The following is a 14,343-nucleotide window of genomic DNA, read 5'->3' on the forward strand; positions in this document are numbered from 1 at the left end:
CTGTAGTTCATCTTACAGAATTCTCAGATCGGCTTTGAGGAGAGTTTGCATCACATTATTTCAGCTTCTTAGTTGTTTATACCATTATCCCAAGAAATGCAACAGGAGGGAGTAGAAAGTCAGGCTCTTTGAAAGGTTAGATAGTACGGTATAGCAATTACAGTAAGCAGAAGAAAAGATGTAGAAGCACCATAGACAGCCAAGTGGACACTTGATCTAATGTTTAAGGCTTCCTCCAGAGCTACTGTTTAAGAGGGGAACATATCTGTTATGAATTTATCTTTACTTCAAGAATGTGCCAAGACATGTAATTAAAGCTGGGAAGGCAGTTGATACAGGAAAAGCAAATAAAAGCAGTGATTCAGAGGAGGCATAGCATCTGCCTCATGAATTTCCTCCGTGGGTGCTTGGAAAGGAGAGAATCAACTTTCAAAAGAGATATAGAAAGTAGGAGCTAGCAGAGAGTTATTTCTGAGACCCCCCAAGTCAGTGCTGTTGCCTGCCTTTCTGTCATAGTGAGGTTGCATTCTAGGTTAAGCTGTAACAGAGGAAAATGTGTTATATGAAATGAAGTGGAAATCAAAAGTGTTTCCTTACTAAAACACTTCTTAAAAGACTTACTTTGGGTTCTGAATGCCCAGGAAGAGAATTACCATAGGATCAAGTAGTTCTCAGATGTGGCTGATAAAGAGCCAGTGGACTCAAATAGTTTTGACAATTTATTATTCCCATTATAATAGGCAACACAAAATGATTGCTTTCATGGCTTACTTTTGCCTCCCAGTTCCCATGGGGTTATGTGCCATGCAGATACTGTGCCCAAGGGGCTCTGTGTCCTAGGGAACATTGGGCTTTGAAAATGCCCTATCTTATAAGAGAACAGCTTGCACATGAATGTATATTCCTCTACAGAGATATCATGCTCATCAAGGAAGACAAGGAGATCCCTCCAGAGAAGGCAAAGAAATTTCTCTATTTTACTATCCAAGAATGTTTCCTTATACTAACATTCTTTAATTGACTGTAAGTATTTTTGCTCAGAAGATGGAGACTAGATAGAAACATAAGGGATCCAAGAATTATCTCCCAGTAGAAATGTGATATATAGTATTTTATAAATCACTAAAATTTCCCCTTCTTTTTTTTTCTCTTTCTCTTTGTGAAAGCATTTTGCCCAATTAGTGCCCCTTGGAATTTCCTTTCAAATTCAATGGTAAAAAGTACAAGGGTATGGAATCAAATACCTTGGTATAAACAGGTCAAGGCTAACAAGTTATATGACCTTAAACTAATTTACATCACCTGAGACCAATGTCTTCAGATGCAACATGAGAAAAATAGAAAAAAATGAAGTATAATAACAATTTACTAAGAAATGATGTACCCAATAAAATGTCAAATTAGTCAATAAGTAATTTTTGTTTCCTGAATGTTTCTTTGCCTCCCCCAAAAGGATCAATTTTGGTTACTAAATTTATTTTCTTTTTTTTTAGTACTGGGGATTGAACTCAGGGGCACTCAACCACTAAATCACATCCCCAGCCCTATTTTGTATTTTATTTAGAGACAGGGTCTCACTGAGTTGCTTAGCACCTCACTTTTGCTGAAGCTGGCTTTGAACTCATGATCTGCCTGCCTCAGTCTCCTGAGCCACTGGGATTACAGGCTTGTACTATCACACCTGGTGGTTACTAAATATTTTCATTTTCTCAGAGGTTTTTGTATTTTTCCATTTTGGGGAGTGTCTACAACATTTTCCAAAAAGAATGTACAAGAAATGGGATTATAGTTATTCTCTACAAAGTGAAAAATGAGTTGTGTTTTTTTTTTCTTTTGAATGGTATGAAATTTCTTCTCTCTAGAATGAAATTAAAAGTACAATTTTGACAAATCACATGTCATTTTTAAAAGATAAATAACTACTTTTACTTGGGCTATAGGTCAGCAAATGAAGTCAGAATATCTTACATTAGGGTTTCCTGAATCAGGGCTTTAAAAAGAGGTACTTGAGCAAGTGGGGAGAGGACTTGGGGGAAAAATAAAAGAAGGAAAGAAAGAAGAGAGAGGGAGAGGAAGAGGGAGGGGGAGAGAGAGAGAGATACAGAGAGAGAGAGAGAGAGAGAGAGAGAGAGAGAGAGAGAGAGAGAGAGGATAGGATTTGGAAGAAATTGAAGAAAGTCATATCCTACCAGGTTAGAAGTTTGACAAAGACCTAGTTTAGTTACATCTCACCTCACTCTGCCTAATCCACAGGATACTCTGGAGCAAGAGTAGAACTTGACTGATGTCACATTAACACAGGGAGCTGGCCTGATCTATCTCTGTACTCATTAAATGCTAACTGAAGATGAATGTCAAGGGGAGTGTGAACTCTTCCAGGTATTTCTCCATATGCTAAGGACAACTCTCAGGGGAAAGATGCACATGTGAACCACTGACAGCCAATGTCTTGAAAGATGGGCATCCCTGCCTGGTAAAAAGACACTGGTGGGGCAGGAAAAGCATCTTCTCTAAGGGGAGACCAGTTAGAGAAACTTCTATACTAATTAGAGTTCATGGATGAGATAGGATAACTCAGATTAGGGTGGAATTAGTGCAGATGGTAAGAAGTGGGTGGATTTAAGATTTAATGAATGTTGAAGCTAAGATATCAATTGCTTCTCTGTTGGTGTCCTTTTCTTGTGATGGGATTCCAAATATTGTTTCTCCTTTTCAAATTCTTCCATCTGTTTCAATTTCCAAAAATCTCTTAGTTACTAACTATTTTGCCTGGCACTTTGACTTCATTTAGTTCTGATCCTCCAGTTCCTGGCAATTTCCCAGGTGCTGTCTAATCACATCGACTTTGTAGCTCTCACTTTGCACACTTGATTTTCATTTGTTCCCCTGGCCCCTGACCTACTGCTGCCTAAACACTTAAAATCTTCTGTGATCTGCTTTTCTGGACTGACTTACTTGCCTTGTTCTCACAACCTTCTAGTTATGAAGTAGGATACGCAGAGCCACTTTCCAGCTTGGACCCAAATCTTGGTATAAAGTCTTGCTCCAGACAGAAGTATAATACAGAGATAGGAGGAGAAGAAGATAAAACTAAAAGTTTTCTTTCTTTTTTTAAAAAAGATTTACTGCTGGGCCTATGTAGGGTAGAAACAAGGAAACATACTGAGTTCTGCTGTCAAAAAGATAAGAGTGTTTTATAGCCTAGTTACTGCTACAAGAACTGTGCTCATATGAATGATGCTAACTGATATCAACCATATCAGGGATATCTAAGGACAGTCTTTGTCCTCTGTTTCATAAGACCACAAATGATTTAGCCACATCAAAAATGGTTAATATACAAATCTTTTGGTGTTCAATATGGAAAGCATCAATTAGCTAGAAATTTCTGGAAACTTTACCCGTTCTCTGAAATATGATCAATATACGTGATGTACTATTATAAAAATTTGATTAAGTAGAATCTTTGGAAAGCTATCTTTTCAGTAACTTCTAAATTAACTCAGTTTGTCTCACTAGCCTTGTTGAAACTCTTCTGAGAGATGTTATTGGTCCATTTTTTATCTTGCAAGTGGAGACTTTGAAAAAAAATTTTTTTTTTTGTATTTTAACTAAAATTCTTATAGGACCACAATGTTAGCTGAACATCCATTTTACTTAACTACATGATAAACATGAAAGGTATAGGGAACTGTTTAGAATGGTTTTTGAAATTTTTTTTTTTTAATTTAACGATCGGACTTTATTTTCCTGTGGTTGATGTCATTTCTGACAGGCTAAGCATTGACAATGTACACTTAATTGAGGTTGCTGCTATTTTCCAGTGTGATTAATCAAGAGTTTTGCTATAAAATAATTGATTTTTCATGCATAGAGACATCTCTAATTTAGCCTTTTTTAAGAGGGTTAGAGGGAAATTTTGAGCCCTATACATTTATTTGAAATACAATTAGAATAATGGAAACATCTATATCTTCTTAGCATTAAAGACTGTAGAATGGACAATTAAAAGCTATCCCAGATTAATACTATTAAAATGTCATGAGAAATACAGGCCTGGACTCCTGATTTATCATTCATCATTGCTATATAACTTACTCAGAACCGATGTAATGAGGAAGGATGCTAAATTAACATGGCTATGAATTCTCAAGTAGAGAAGAAAAAAAATTAATACTCAGACTGTGTCTCCAAAAAGGACTTCAATTGTGTAAAATATGATTAGTTGAAATGGTAGCATGGGGATCTGTTCCACATATGCTATAGCAGCAGCACCTGTGGAATTGTGGATGCCTCTGGGACCAGCCATGAATTGGACAATGTTATGAGATAACTGGTAGAAAGTGTACAGGGTTAAACTGACTGCATATCAAACTGGGCGCTGCCACACAGCTGGTTTTTCTCCAAGTCCTGGTAATCATTACACATGGAGTTGTGTGAATTGGCAAAATCTGGACCTAAAACCAACCATCATCATGACGAAATGCAGGAGGAGAACACGGGAACTTTAGTCAAGCAGCACTGAATTGAATACACAGGAGTGGATGCAAACCTGCTGCTCCAGATTATTAGATTGCATTCCATGGGAACCTAGGGACTCTGTGGAGAGGGTCACAGAATCCCTTTGTGAATGGGTGGGAAACTGGCTGTCAGCAACCAGTGGTTTTCAAACATGCACACATATCCGAAACACAGAGACAGACTTGTAAAATCAAAATGCTGGTCCCCCTTCCTGGAGTTACTGACATAGGAACTCTGGTGCAGGCTGTGAAAATTTGAATTTCTAACAAGATGCTGTGAGTCAGACCACCATCTATACATTGAGAACTACTATGCTGTATTATATATTTTACTCAACCTACTAAGATTTATTTGAAGAAACCCCTCAAAAGCTAAGAATATCAAGTAATATTTTTAGAATGATAAAAACCCTCATATAAGTATACTCTCTGTGGCATATCTATCATTCTTTTCTATTTCATTTCTTCCAGGTCTCTGGTATCTGAATATGACCAGCTACTAAGAACCCCCATTGCGCAAACTAATTTTTTCATTGTTACTTACGTCTTTTTCTTCCTTTCTCCCTCCCTTTCTTCCCTCACTGATGGAGTCAAGGCTCTCTAAATTCTAAACACCAAGTCAGGTGCTGTGAACCTTGCAACTAAGCCTTTGAAGATTTTGTAATTGTATACATAAAGTAACCACATGATGAATGGTAAGAGAGACCTCAAAAAATGCGTACCTTCACTATTTTCATAGGGAATAATTAACTTTCCTTAGGAGTATGAACAAAGGTTTTCCTCTGATAATATATGAACTGATTCTTTGATATTTTCCCACACAGGGAAAAAAAAAAGATGGAGGTTAAGAGAGATATTGTATTCTTGCTGTATTGTCATACCCTGTTGTTACTGTATCCTTGTGCATGTGAGAACAAGCCTTACAATCTTCCCCAAGTGCATTCCCTGAGCTCAGTGTCACTCCTGGGCCCTACCCCACAGAAACTGGTTCTTCTATGGTGGAGCTCTCCAGGTCATTTTAATACATAGCCAGGACTGAGAACCACTGTGGAACAGGTTATGACCATAATCCTGTTTAGCAGCACTCGGGTTGGGTGACTAATAAGCAGAGCTGAATTGAATTAGTTCTAGTTTTCTTTTCAAGATGCTACCACTATTTTCTCTTTTAATTAATGTACTTCTCATCAGCTTCGACTGTGGCCAGCTAAACAAGCCTGGAATATCACTGTGACACCCCAGGTCTCCAAGTACCACCTCATGGTTAATTTCCTGCTAGATGCTTCAGATCCTTAATGCAATGCTAAATATCCCCCTTTGCCTTTCTGAATGCACTTCATACCTTGTTGGTAATACCTCTCTTACATCAGGACTTTCCCTCCCGACAAGTGTTAGCTTTCTTTTGTTTCCTTGCCTCCTCCTCCTCACAGCCTATCTTAACTATTTGGTGGTGGTGGTTGATGTTATTGAGACTTGAACCACTGAGTAAGTCCCCAGCCCTTTTTTTATTATCCTTTGATTATCATTTTTATTTTCAGAGAGGATTTCACTCAGTTGCTTAAGGTCTCACTGAATTCCTGAAACTGGCCTTGAACTTGTGATACTCCCACCTCAGCCTTCCAGGTAGCTGGGATTATAGGCATGCACCACCACACCCAGCTCTATCATAACTCTTAATACACGGGAAATACCCAATATTGACTTGAATTGTTATTAATAAGGGAAAAAACTAAACAACATGTAAAGGATAAGCTCAGAAAAAAATAAAAAGAATTATTATTAACATGTTTATTATGTTTGTGAAAACACCCTATTTTGGAATGTTTATATTCACAGCTCTGAACATGATAAATTTTTCCTTGCCCAGGAGCCCTTAGGCTTACAGAGCTCCAAGTCTAATTGTTGGCTCCACCTTATCATGCAACAATGGCTCAGAAGGGTGGAGAGGGCCTTCAGGGTATTCTATCAACAGAGACACACAAGAGTTTCCATCCATCACTATATTGTGTTTATTTTCTTCATTGCACACAGCACAGCACCACATTTATCCCTATCTTTCTCCTCTTGCATATACAGAACCAGGAGGTCAGAAACCAAGTCTGTTTTAGTCACAAATAGTACAACCATTTTTTCCCCCACTGCTTGATGCCCAGTAAAAAGAATCAATAAATATTTGCTGAAGGAATTAATAAGTTAATGAAGGGAAATGATGCCAGACACTGCACAGATTCATCTCCCAGACCTGCTGCGATTTCTCCAATACATTTAACTCATTTTGTCCCACTGTTCCAGATAAGGAGTGCATATAAAAACTTAAATCGAGCAACACGTATTTCATTTAGGGTAACTTTGTACCTGTGTCAATGCACTGAAATGTTCACAAACTTGAAAACTTGGAATTTAACGGGTTAAAACTTACCACTTCAGCAACATAAATATGAAAGCACCAAGTGGTTATTAAAACAGATAAATCTGCATTAAATGACCTTATCAAACCCACATAGGCACCTCTATGTTGTTAATGTATTCATAACCTTTCCTTTTGCAAAATCACTTGTATGGTTTAGTAATATGACTAAAATTTAACCATTTATTTAAATATAGCCCCTTTGCTAGATATTTTTTTGCATTCAAATCAGAGTCCCAGATTATATTTGAAAAACATGCTTTCATTTGTCACTTAATTTCATAGTACTATACAGGTTTGATGTTTATCTATAGAATACTCAGAATCTAGTTAATTATGGTTAATTGCTTCCTAATTATTCTTGAGAAAAATAAATGATAGAAATGTCATTTCCATACAAGGAAACAGACTTCTTTGGCCTCAAACATTTTTTTAATACAGGTTGTACCACCAGAAACATCTGGGGAGACATTACAAAGAATATTCATATCTCATTCTGAGATTTGAATTTCACTGATTTGGGGTGGAGCCCTGATGTTCCTCCTATTTTTAATATTCTGTGGTGATTTAAATGTGTACAGTGAAGGTTGAGAATCACTGACTTAAAGAAAAATAACTATGTTCCAGCAGAGAATGGACTACTTGCTCTCCAGACTTTGAGAGTTGCCCTGACATGCAAATCAATAAAGTCGTTACATATAAAATGCAGAGAAATCCCTACTAGTGGGGTTGTCACTGCTGCCACCTGAATGGGTGATATACCTCAAAGGTACTGGTTTGGAGACCTATCAACTCTGGAGATTGGCCCAGGACTGAAGCTGGTTCTGAAACAACAGGGGGTTGCCCTACCCAGGTCTAACCTTCTATCTCACTGACCTTGAACCTCTCTGCTTGTTGTCTGATCTGCTATTCCCTATCTCAGAAATGCTCCTTCTTTCTTCCATGACTGATACCTTGTCTATCTTCCAGGAACAAACCAAGCTCTGATGGAGCTACTGCACTAACTCTATACCCCTTTCCCATCTTTCAGTCTCAACACTGAGATATGAATATGTACCTCATATATACTTGCTCATCTTGGACTAAGTAACTACTAAGCGCTGAGATTTTTATTCAGTATTTTACATGTTATCTCTCATAAACTCATATTAATCTTATTTTAGTCTTTCAAAACATTGCCTCATACTCCAACATTTTGTGCACGATTCCTCAAGACTACAAATGAAGGGCGAGTAAAATGTTATATATTTTTATTATGTTAAGTCTCAATGCTAAAGTATGAAGAAGAATGGACAGGAAGGAAAACGGCTATAGTAGAATCCTCTTAGATGCAAATGATATCCACAAAACAATCATTAGAGATTCAACTTATTAAACTCTTGAATAGATGTAAAACTGAGACTCAAAGACGTTAAATAACTAACCTAAGATGAAAGAGAATTTATACTCATTTGGTCACTAATTTAGCCACTAGGAGAAGAACTTCCTTTGGCATTTAGAGTGGGAAGAGGTTGGCAAGCTTGAATTTTAGGGTTTTTTTTTGTGTGTGGGGGGGTACTGGAGTGGGAGCATGTAGCAACTAATTGCCCACTCTTGTTCTTAGGGAAGAGCATCCCTTAGATCATGATTCCTGGACTCTATTTTGTCTTTTCCTGCTTTTGAAGGGAGGGGTAATTTACCTGCTGCATTGGATGAAGAAAATATGCTTGCCTAATTCCGTCCCTCTGTCTTCATTCTTTTCAGGAGCTCACTGTCTGCAAGAGATGCATTCCATTCTGCTTCCCTATGACACGTATTTTGCATGGGTCAGTCCCCATAAGAGGATGATTGTGAAGTTCAGCACAGTCTGTAAATGGGTACACACATGTGTCTTATTTGCAGGCTCAGCCTTAAGAAACCCATTATCAACTTATACCTATATCACGTTCTCCAATATTAGCTTTATAAGCAAAAGGAACACACTTTAGTTCCTTTTCCTAGACTAGAGAGTGCAGAACAAGTACTGATAATGCAGACTGAGAGATGAGGATAGACAGAGAAATGCCATCTATCAGTTTTTAATTCCAGGGTTTCATCAGAGTGGGTGGGTATTTTGTTTTGCTTTGTTTTTTCCTTCTCTATTAAATATACCATTTTAGTGTCTAAAAGGTTGGGAGACTTTCTTTTACTATGGTAGGCTTTCTTTTTATATTTTACTCATACCTGAAAAGTCAGAATATTACTGTTGCCAGGTGCAGTGGCACATACCTGTAACCCCAGCAACTCAGGTGGATCACAAGTTCAAGACCAGCCAGCCTCAGCAACTTAGTGAGGCCCTAAGCAACTCAGTGAGACCCTGTCTCTAATAAAATTAAAAAAGGGCTGGGGATGTGGCTCAGTGGTTAAGTGCCCCTGGGTTCAATCTCTGTTACCAAAATAAAATTGTAAGAATATTATTGTCTTTCCCAAAAATTGCCCAAAAGAATAGGCAAGCATGGCATGGGCTCAACAATCTGTCCTTCTGCATACTTAAAGGGAGATTCAGTGGGAAGCTGGAGTCTAAGGCTGAGTTCACGATGTGTGGATTCACTAGCATTATTTGAGAACTCCGTAGACATGCAAATTCTTGGCCCTAATCCGGATCACTGCATCATAAATTCTGGGAGTAAAATCCAGCAATCTGAGTTTTAATGGGCTTCCCATGTAGTTCTAATGCACACTAACATCTGAGAACCAACTAGAGTCTTCCTACTCACCCCATGGTCTGGCAGCTTGTTAGAAATTCAGATCTCAAGCCCATGCTAGACCTACTATTCACACTCTGAATTTTTAACAAAATCCCCAGGGACTTGGTAAGCACATTAAAGTACTGGTGTAGAGTTGAGGATGCAAAAGCCAAATTATGGAGCAGGGAAGGTGGTGGGATTTTAATGAGGTTTTCAGTCTAAGCTACATATAAATTACAGTCCGGGGTATGTGACTACAGTGAGGAAATAGATTGAAACCTGGAGAGAAGTGGCTCTGTGGAACTCTCCTAGGAGTCCCAAGCACCTATTTCTATCTGGTCTGTTCTCATTAACCTTATGTGAGCTTATTGTTAACCCTATTCTACTCAGGTACTGCCTGGGCTTGGACCATACGTTATTACCAGGGGCTTATTATATTGGATTTCACTATATGCAGCTTCTCTAGCAACCGAGATCTGCATTACATTTCTAACCAAACTTCTTTTGAAATTCTTCTCACAGCAGGGCAGGCCTCCCTAGATGTCCACATAAGGTCATTTCTCAGTCCAAACAGGTAGCGACCTAAGATCAATAAGGACCAAATCAACGCTGAGCATTTAAACATGTGGCTGAGGTGTGAATAAGTAGTTGAAGAAATTGTAAAAAGGTCAGGTAGCAAGTACTAGCTTTGTAACTAGCAAAAGCCCTTGTATATATTTGGCATTTCACAGAACCTTCAGGCTTAGTTTGATTAGTTATTAAAATTGTGGTAAGCCGGTGGGGAGAATCATAATAATTGGTATAGGTCACAGATAATCAGAAGTGTCTCTCCCAGTGGGATGAAACCTATTAAAATTTGTTATTTAAATCTCTTTGCCATTTCCACATTCGGCTCACATGCAGAATGGCTTGTCCCAATCTCTTAGTCTCCAAGGAAGAGAGCAGACATCTTCCATTGTTCTTTGGTGCTAATTAACATTTTCAAGAGAGGGCTGACTTAGATGCAGCTATGTATACCTCCAAAGCAATCTCTCTATTCAACAGATCATAGCTTTATCTCATTAAAGAATTAGCTTTTAATATTTAGAATGTTTAGATAATTTTGACTGGTGTCTCCAAAATTTGTAATCACTCACAAATAATCCTCAGACTTATGCCACCAGCACAGAGGGGAGGAAATGCTTTTTATGAGGTGAATGTTGCTATTTGATTCTTAGTCATCTTCTTTGGAATGGATTAGAGCTCCCTTTTATCTTGTGGGGTACGTTCCAAGAGCCCAAGCAGATGTCTGAAACCAGAATAAATACAGAATCCTATAGGTACCATTTTTGGATATACATACCTATGATAAATTTTAATTTATATAAATTAGGCACAGTAAGAGATTCATAATAATAAAATGGAACAATTTTAACAATGTACTGTAATTAATGTTATGTGAGTGTCTTTTCACTCACTCACCTTTGATCTTTGTATTCATGTGTGGAAACATCATACTGAACCCCATTAATATGTGCCTTTGCAGCTCTGAATTGCCAGCATACCACTCTTGTGCTTTGGGGTGGGGCCATTATTAAGAAAATTAAGATTACTTGAACACAAGCACTGCAGTACCATGATATTATGATATTATGATGACTAAGGTGACTATTAAGTGCTCTAGGTGAGTAGTATATACACTGCCTATATGCAGACAAAGGAATGATTCACCTCTCAGGTGGGAAAGAGCAGAATGGTGCAATATTTTTTTTATCATGCTACACAATTTAAAATTTATGAATTGCTTATTTCTGCAGTTTCCCAAATAACACTTTCAAATTTTAGTTGACCAGAGGTAACTGACGTGCCACACAGCAAAAGGGAAAATAAAGAGGAACTATTATAATATGAGTCCTGTTTCTGAAAGCCAATCAGCCAAAATGCATGGATTTGGCAGAATAGGTGGGCTAGCATCTATTCCACAGGCTCTCAAATCTTGAGAAACACAGGTATCACCCAATGAAGTGTTAAAAATAATAATGTCTGCCTCTCAAAATACTGATTAATCCACTCTATGATGGGATACAGTCTTTTTTTTTTTTTTTTGGTTGTAGATGGACATAATACCTTTATTTATTTATATGTGGTGCTGAGGATGGAACCCAGTGCCTCACATGTATGTGCAAGGCAAAAACTCTACCACTGAGCCACAACTCCAGCTCAAGTCGTTATTTTTTAACACTTTCTAAAAATCTTGTTGCCATTGCATTAGTAATTCTCTTCTCCTCACTTGGCATCCCATAGTCTTTGCCCTCATTGCATTATTGTCTTGGTTTACCTGGTTCCCAAATTTTCATGGAGGTCCCATTACTTCCCTGACAAATATTCCTATTCTTTCCATCTTATTTAACATACTTTAAACAAAATTTAAAAAGAATAACATACTTGATGCAAAAAACAGAAAAGTATAAAGGAACAAATTCAAAAAGTATAAATAATCCTAGCACCCAAGGATAATTCCTCTGAGAATATTTTTATACATGTATCTCTCTGCATCTGAACACATATTTTTTTCTTTACCAAAATTTCTCTTTTGTTGCCTAAAATTTTTGCTCAGCACAACATCATGTACTGTGTCTATGACAAATAATCTTCCTTTTAGAACAGCTTTTAGAATGATTATAGATGTTCTTTCATTGTGTCTATCATAATTTAGCAGACTACTACCTCATTCTTTGAAATACGTATTTTTTTGTCATTGGAGAAAACTGAGACGAGTATCCTTGTGTATATATCTTTGTAAACCTAGGAATCCTTAGTCAATAGTGGTAAGCAAGACAAGACAGTTAAATAGGACAGTCCTTACGCATGAAAAGCAATTGGTAAAAAAGTCTTATACATAAAGTCTTATACATAAAGCCTGTCCTGGAAGCTGACTGTTCAAAATGACAGGTTGAGGAAGCTGATATATTAAGCTTGTACTGGAAAATTCCCATTGCCCTAACTCAAGAATTTTGGGTGTTCAACTTATGACCCACAATTGAAACACAGTCTGCAAACAGTATCTCTTTCTGTGTAGTAGTTTATTTTTTCTTCCCACATTATTTTGGTTAAGAATTTTTGCTTGTTTCATTTTGTTTTATTTCCAATTTTTCAGGATATCTGCCTTTGTAAAGTATAAAATAAATAAAAATGAATGTAGATAAAAATAAAATAAGAATGACATATGATGTACAAACCTCTGTTATTTTATTACTATATTGGAGAGTCATAAAATTTCTTCGACAAATTGCCATAAATATTTTAAGAGCTTACTCTCAAACTCTACACTCAATCTTGTGGTGGACCAGTAGCTAACAGTTTATGGCTCAGCACTGATGGACCATAATTTGAGTGGTAGTGATTTCAAACATATTCTCAAATCAATGCATTAACTAAATGAGATAATTCAGTGTGTGGAGGGACAAAAGTCTCTGGCAAAGTTATTATAGAAGTGCCAGGTCAAAATGAATATTTTTGGCACTTGAATGAAATAACCAAGTAGAACTGTAGTAGTCAAGAGCAATAGTACAGACACACAGATCTGAAAAGCACATGAAACCCAATTGGAATGAGTTAGAGAAGAGTAAGAACTCTGCACAAGAATGACATAGAAACTCTAAGTATTTCCATTCCATATTTTCTAAAAAGTTCTAATTCTGGACTTAGGAATGGATTTATAGGTTTTCCCCTTAGTGGTGTTTATTGAAATGTGCTCATAATTTTTACACATTTTTCTGTATTTTAAAATGTTCAAATGCCACACATACAACGAGATGCTAACGTTTGCTAAGGCTACAAATGACCGATGCTTCCATATCAACACAATTGAATTAAGTGATGGAAAAAGTACATTGTAGGTGACTTTGCTATATCCATATTAAAAAGCACACTAGTTGGGTCTAAAATCCTTTGAACATTCCTTAAATAAAGAATATCACACTTATCACATTGACGAAGGATAAAAGACTGATAAAAAAAGGAACACAGACCAAAGTCTCATTTTTACTAGTGAAGGACATAGTTTATTAATCTTAAAGGAAAGTTGTCAGGTAAGATGCATCCTAAAGGAGTAGTACTGTGTGTGTGACTAACATCTAAATGCTGAGAAGCGGGGAAGCAAGGGCAGTCTTAACATTCTCCCCCATTTCCCTCTTATTTATAGTTGCTTAGTAAGAGAGAAAGAGAGACCACTCTTTGCTCAACCTGTACTCTAAGATGGCAGAGCAAATCATTCAGGACTGAATAAATGAGAAAGTACATTCCCAGTTAAGGATAAGGATGTATACACACACGTATATATTCATATATATATTATAGTTAGACTTGGATTGCTCTATGTTTCTTTTTTTAAAATTTTTTATTGTTGGTTGTTCAAAACATTACATAGTTCTTGATATATCATATTTCACACTTTGATTCAAGTGGGTTATGAACTCCCATTTTTACCCAGTATACAGATTGCAGAATCACATCAGTTACACATCCATTGATTTACATATTGCCATACTAGTGTCTGTTGTATTCTGCTGCCTTTCCTATCCTCTACTATCCCCCCTCCCCTCCCCTCCCCTCCCCTCCCCTCTTCTCTCTCTGCTCCCTCTACTGACATTCGTTTGTCCCCCTTATATTATTTTTCCCCTTCCCCTCACTTCCTCTTGTATGTAATTTTGTATAACCCTGAGGGTCTCCTTCC

This window comes from Marmota monax, unplaced genomic scaffold (genome assembly GCF_021218885.2).
Source record: "Marmota monax isolate L192 unplaced genomic scaffold, Marmota_monax_Labrador192_F-V1.1 WCK01_AAM20220418_F8-fsc00154, whole genome shotgun sequence".
NCBI lineage: Eukaryota > Metazoa > Chordata > Mammalia > Rodentia > Sciuridae > Marmota > Marmota monax.